Source organism: Chrysochloris asiatica, unplaced genomic scaffold (genome assembly GCF_000296735.1).
Source record: "Chrysochloris asiatica unplaced genomic scaffold, ChrAsi1.0 scaffold00355, whole genome shotgun sequence".
Classification (NCBI taxonomy): domain Eukaryota; kingdom Metazoa; phylum Chordata; class Mammalia; order Afrosoricida; family Chrysochloridae; genus Chrysochloris; species Chrysochloris asiatica.
The window spans coordinates 649296-656653 of NW_006408873.1; the positions used below are offsets into that span (position 1 = coordinate 649296).

The 7358-nt window shown below is 38.5% G+C and overlaps 1 pseudogene; it reads right to left on the reverse strand.

Annotated features, from left to right (window-relative positions):
• LOC102840819 overlaps nucleotides 1-7358 on the reverse strand; it is an 11761-nt pseudogene that overhangs the window by 2994 nt on the left and 1409 nt on the right.

Sequence of the window (7358 nt, forward strand, 5' to 3'; positions counted from 1 at the left end):
CAGTATCAATGGGCAAGCGTGGCAACTGTAGTGAGGTTGGCCCAGGATCGGGCAGTGTTTCGTTCTGTTGTACATAGGATCGCTATGAGTCAGTACTGACTCGATTGTACCTAACAACAACAACAACCCACTCACTTGGTGGGAATTAAGACTTTGGATAGAAAAATCATATCAAGTAAATTCAAGGCACCACAGAAACCATTCTGTATCTCCTGTTCTGTTCAAATGGCTTCCTTTGGTCTACCACAAGTTCTGCATGAGCACAAGTTTCTGGAATTCTCATTCTTCACATTGTTATCCATGATTTATGATCCACACAGTCAAATGTCTTTGCATCAGCAGTAAAACACATTTAAACATCTTCTTGGTGTTCTCTGCTTTTAGCCAAGATTTATCTGACATCAATCAGTATTGATACTCTTGTTTCTAAGTACTCTCCTAAATTTTACTGGAATTTCTGACAGTTCCTTGTCTATGTACTGCTGCAACAATTTTTAAATTATCTTCAGCAAAATTTTACTTGTATAAAATTTTAATAATATTGGTCAACAAATTCTTGATTCTGTTGGGTAACCTTTCTTTGGGATGGACACAAATATGGATCTTTTTCATTTTGTTGGCATTGTATCTGTCTTTCAAATTTCTTGGCACCTACAAGTGAGCCATTCCAACATTGCATCAATTTGTTGAAACATCTGTTGATTTTTTGTTTGTTTGTCTTTGGTGCTATGTTTTTCTCTAGTGCCTTGAGTGCAGCTTAGATGTCTTCCTTTAATACCATCGGTTCTGTTTTTTTAAAAATTTTTTTATTTTAATGCTTTACTGTGAATTATGTGATAGTTTACCTGGGAGAGCATTAGCTTTATATTCAATCTATCATATATCGTGTCATTGCCATGGTTACAGTCCCATCCATGCATCATCAACCAACCAAAGGGTACACCCGCAAGCCTGCCCCTTGGTTGTCAGCACATAGTCCCTCTCCCTTTCTGGGTCTAAAGTCCCTAGCCACTCCACCTCTCCATGTCATCGTCTCTGCCTCCATCTCAGATATCACTGCTTCTCTGGGTAGGATCCCGCTCTCTGCTCTTCTCCCTTGATGGTCCCAGGGACCTCCACTCATAGACTGCAAAGTCAATCATTCACCTCCTATTGCTACAAAACATCTACCTTTACATTCCAACCCTCACAATCAGTTCTGATAACAATTATTCACTGTTGTATCACAAGAGACCTATCCGCATCTCCTTTCATCAGCCCCACCTAGACAGATTGGATACTACTCAGTGGAGATTCTACCTTCCTCTGCGCCCTCTGGATCTAGGCTCCCTCTTGAAAGCTTGTAAGCCAGTCACTTCTTGCCTTTGTAGCTCCCTCCCCTTTTGGCTAGCCAATGTCCAAGTTGCCCATCCCTGTCTACTCTGTGTATTGAGGAGGTGGGAATGATTCTCACTGTAAAGATTTGTTCCTTCTTTTGAGCTACTACATCCATAGGTATAAGTCAAGTTCATCATATTGTATCAGATTACTGTTTTGTTTTTGTTTTTTTTCTCTCCTTTCTTCTTCTAATTGAGCTCTGATCATCCAGTCATTGAAGCCAGGTCAGGTGGGTATTATCTACAAATGTGGGTGTTCTTATGTATATGCCCTCTGTTCTTATCAGCTGGATGCTTCACCCTCCACTCTAGTCCTCTGTGGCTATGTCACTGACTCTTGGCCCAAGAGTTCCCAGAATACCATCAGTTCTTGATCAGGTGTTACCTCCTGAAATGGTAGAACATTGACCAATTCTTTTTGGTACAGTAACTGTATATTCCTTCCATCTCTTTATTTGTTTTACACTTACAAAACAAAAATATATGTTTTCATTTAAATGTCTAAATGGCACATTTTGTCAGCCAGCCTCCTGCCCACAGGCACACAGCCTTTCTCAGTCCATGGCCTAGAGGTCACAACTGCTCTGTTTCTCCATGCCACTGCCTCTGCCGCCATCTCTGCTGTTGACCCTTTTCTAGGTAGGGATCTCCCACTCCTCTTAGGCTCTTCCTTCTTGATGCTGTTGCGATCATCTTTTCCTGAAATGAAAGATTAACTGCTCCCCCCTTTTAATTACACATCTTCCAACGAAATGGATTGGCCAAGTGGCAGCATTGATAGACTCCAGCGTGGCAACAGTAGTGAGGTTGGCCCAGGATCGGGTAGTGTTTCGTTCTGCTGTGCATAGAGTCGCTATAAGTTGGGACCAATTAGATGGCACCTAACAACAACAACAACAATTATAGTTGCAAAACTCGAAATTAATCCTGTGAACAATTCTTCCATCTTCTTTTGATGCTTCCTGGGTCATTCAGTATTTTGCCCATGAAGTCCTTCAGTATTGCAAGTCAAGGCTTGAAGGTTTATTCAGCTTTTGCTGCTTGAGAAATGCCGAGCATGTTCTTCCCTTTTCTAACTCCAGGTCTTTGCACATTTCATTATAATACTTTACTTTGAAATCTTTTGTTCAGCTTTTTTGCTTCATCAGTTCTTCCATTTAATTTAGCTACTCTATGTTCAAGAACAGAGTCTCTTCTGAAATCTGTTTTGGTCTTTTCTTTCTTTCCTGTCTTTTTAATGCCTTTTGTTTTCTTCATGTTTGATGTTCTTGATGTCGTCCCACAATTCGTCTGGTCTTTGGTGATTAGTGTATCATATCTATTCTTGAGGTGGTCTTCATATTCGGGTGGGATATACTCAAGGTCACATTTTGGTTCTTAAGGACTTGTTTTATTTTCCTCAGCTTCAGCCTGAAGTTGCATATCAACAGTTTATGGTCTATTCCACAGTTGGTCCCTGGCCTTATCTGACTGATGATATTGAGCTTCTCTCAAGTCCCTTTTCAAAGATGTAGTGGATTTGATTCCTGTGCATTCCATCTGATGTGGCCTCTTGCATAGTCACTGTTTATCATTTTGACTGTAGGTATTTTCAGTGAATAAGTCTTTGTCATTGTTGTTGTTAAGTACTGTTGAGTTGGTTCCAACTCACAGATACACTGTTTAGGGTTTCCAAGAAGTGCTGGAGGATTTGAACTACTGACCTTGTGTTTATCAGTTCAGTGTTAATTCTATAGCACCACACTAGGACTTTGAATAAGTCCTTGGTCTTCCAAAATTCTTTCAAACAATCTCTGGTATTTTTTCTATTAACAAGGCCATATTTTCCAAGTACCAAGCATTTTAGGTTTCCAGTTTCTACACTGCAATCATCAATCACTGTCAGTGCATTTTGATCAATTTCAGAATGCAGAAGTTAGAAAAATCTTCAAATTCTTTTTGGCATCAGTGGTTGTATAAATTTGAATAATAGTAATTTTCACTAATATCCATGTGGCCATATGGATATTATACTATCACTTACAGTGTTATACTTTAGGGTAGATATTGAAATGTTCTTTTTGATCACCATTGCGATGCCCTTCCTCTTCAATTTGTCAATCTTGATATACTAGACCTTATGATTGTTTGTTATAAAATGACCAATACCAGCCCATTTCTGCTCACTAATGCCTGGGATAGTGATCTTTATGGCCTCCATTTCATTTTTAACAACTTACAATTTTCTTAGGTTTATGTTTCTTACATTCCAAATTCCAATTATTAATGATGTTTGTACCTTTTCTTCTCACTTTGAGTTGTATCACTTGTGTAAATGACCGTCCCAAAAGCTTTACTCCATCTTATGGGGTCATATGGGCTCCAGCTTACTCTGTCTAACGAGAATAATAATACATGCCGAGACTCATAAGATACTTTTGCTATTTAAGAGAGAAACAGGATGCTGTTGTATTTTGAAGCATGACATTTAATATCAAAATACATTTGAGTTAATTTTGAGAGACCTTTGACTTAGCTCTCCTTGTATTTCTTGTTTCAGTGATGCATGATTTCAGCCTAGACATCATGCACATATTTTGTTTCATTTATTATAGAGTATATTATGGTGTCATTGTGAATGGGGCTTAAAAAAATAGTTTCCAGTTCTTTGTTGCTAGTATGTTATGTTGCTATTAAGTGCCATCAAGTCAGTTCCAATTCTTAGTGACCCTGTATAGGGTTTCCAAGGAGTGACTGGTGGGTTTGAACCTCTGACCTTGTGATTCAAACTGACCTTGTGGTCCAGTGTTTATCTTACAGCGCCACCAATTTGCTTATATTCATCATGTTTCCTATAACTGATTTTACTCGCTTACTAGTTCTAGTCGTGGATTATTTGCTCAGCATACAGATTGAATAAATATGATGAAACAATACAATCCTAATACACACCTTTCCTAATTTTAAAGCATTCAGTGTCCCCTTGTTCTCTTTGAAAGGCTGCCTCTTGGTCTATGTACAGGGTGTTCATGGTCACAATTAAGTGTTCTGGAATACTCATTCTTTGCAATGTTATCCATGTTGTTGTTATTATTTGTTACTTGCTATCGAGTCAGTTCCAACTCATAGTGACTTTGTGTAGGGTTTCTGAAGAACAGTGGGTAGGTTTGAACTGCTGACCTTGTTGTTTGCAGTCCAGTGCTGATTCTACAGAGCCACACCAGAAGTCCTGTTGTTATTATAAGTTCTGTGGAATCCTTTCCAGCTCATAGTGATCTTGTATACAGTTTCCAAGGAGCAGCTAGTGGTCTTGAACTGCCAACCTTGTGGTTCAAACCAATCTTATTGTACAGTGCTTTATCCTGCAGTGCCACACCAGGGTTCCCATGGTGTCCATAACTTGTCATAGTCAGTTGAAAGCCTCTGCGTAGTCTGTAAAGCGCAGGTAAACATCTTTCTGGTATTACCTGATTTCAACCAAAATCAGTCAGACTTCAGCAGTGATATCCCTTGTTCCATGTCCTCATTTGAGTTCCCTGTCAATTTACTGTGACAGTCACTTTTAAATTATGTTTAGCAAAAATTTATTTGTTTGTGATATTAATTATATTGTCCAGTGATTTCTGCATTCCATTGGGTCTACCCTCTTTGCAGTGAGCACAAATTGGATCTCCTTTAATCAGTTGGCCAGGCAGTTGACTTCCAAATTTCTTGGCATAAATAAGTGAGTGCCTTCAGTGCTGCATCAGTTTATTGAAAGATTCCAATTTGTATTCCACCAGTTCCCAGAGTCTTGTTCTTTGCCAATGCCTTCAGTGTACCTTAGACTTCTTTCAGTCATTGGCACTTGATCATATGCTACCTCTTGAAATGGTTGTACATGGACCATTTCTTTTTCGTACCCTGACTCTGTATTCCTTCCATCTAGATCTTTTGATGCTTTCAGCATCATTCAGTATTTTTTTTAGAGAATCCTCCAGTATTTCAAGTTGACGCTTGTATTCTGTCTTCAGTTCTTTCGGCTTGAGAAATGTTTAGTGTGTTCTTCCCTTTTGTTTTTCTAACTCCAGGTCTTTGCACATTTCATTATAATACTTGGCTTCATTCTCGAGCTGTGTTTTGAAATTTTCTGTTCAGCCCTTTTACCTCCTTATATCTCCATTTGTTTAAGCGTCTCTATGCTGAAGAGCAAGTTTTATTGTTGATTATGCAGCCCATTTTGGTCTTGTCTTTCTTCCTTTCTTTCTGTTTTCCTTTCTCTCCTTTTTTCTTTGTTTGTTTACTTTATTTCCTGTATGATGTTTTTTATGTCATCCCACAACCCTTCTGGTCTTCAGTCATTAGTGTCTGGTGCATTAAATGTGTTCTTGAGATGGTTTCTAAATTCAGGTGGGATAGAGTCATGGTCATATTTTGACTCTCATGGACTTGTTTTAATTTTCTTCAGCTTCAGCCTGAGCTTCCATATGAGCAATTGATGATCGGTTCCACAGTCTGCCCTGGTCTTCTTTTGACTGAAGATATGGAGCTTTTCCACTGTCTACTTCCATAGATGTAGTCAATTTGATTTTTGTGTATTTCATCTGGTGAGGTCCATATGTGTAGTCATCTTTTATGTTGTTAAAAAAGGAATTTGCAATGAATAAGCCACTGGTCTTGCAAAATTCTATCATGCAAGCATCGTTACTATCACTAAGACCATAATTTCCAACTACTGATGCTACTTCTTTGAAACACTGATATGCTTCAATCTCTGTATTCTAATTGCCTGTTTCCTACCTGGGTCAAAATACACCCCAGCAAGAGATTTGATTGTTATTCCAGCTGTATGTTGCCCTTGTTTCTCTTGGTCAAGAGTGAAGAGTTTGAATCCCTGATTTTTTTTTTTTTTTAGATTCTTTGGGATGTTCCATTAAATGTAGGTAATTATGACTATGCAAAGGCTTTCAATTGTGTAGATCATGACAAGCTATGGACAACATTGTGAAGTATGAATATTCTGAAACACATAATTGTGCTCATGAAGAATCTGTACCTGGAGCAAGAGACAGTTGTTCGAACAGAACATGGGAACACTGAATTGTTTAAAATTAAGAAAGGTGTGTGACAGGGTTCTATTCTTTCACCATACTTATTCAACCTGTATGCTGACCAAATAATCTTAGATGCTGGGTTATACAAAAAAAAAGTGGCATCAGGATTTGAGGAAGACTCACTAACAACCTGCGATAGTGAAGTAGGCCCAGGATTAGACATTGTTTCGTTCTGCTGTGCATGGGGTCGCTATGAGTCAATTCCGATTCAATGGCACCTAACAACAACAACATCCTTAAACACTTGATATAATTCACATGGTGAAGCCATCTGGTGTGGATTTTAACTACAAATTCAGTGTTTTCAACAAGAATTCTCAGGTTTCTATTTTGTCTTGAGTAAGCTTTGGTAGTTTGTGTTTTTCAAGACATTTGGTCTAAGCTGTTGAATTTGTAGTCATGAATTTGTTCGTAATTCCTCTTCAATATCCTTTTAATACCTGTGGTGGTACTTGTGTGCCATTGAATCGGTTCCGACTTATAGTGACTTTGCATAAGGTTTCTGAGTCTGTGAATCTTTACAGGAACAGAAAACCACATCTATTTCCTGTGGAGAGGCTGGTGAATTTGAACTGCTGACCTTGCAATAAGAAGCCCAATGTGTAACCCACTATGCTACCAGGGCTTCTTTTTTAATACTTGTCAGATTTATAAACCACTCAATGGTTTAAAATTAAGAAAGGTGTGCGACACAGTTGTATTATACTTATTCAACCTGTATGCTAAGCAAATAATCTTAGAAACTGGGTAATATGAAGAAAAATGTGGCATCAGGATTGGAGGAGGACTCATTAACAACCTGAGATATGCAGATGATACAACCTTACTTGCTGAAAATGAAGAGGACTTAAAATACTTACTGATGAGGATCAAAGACCACAGCCTTCGGTATGGATTACATCTCAATGTC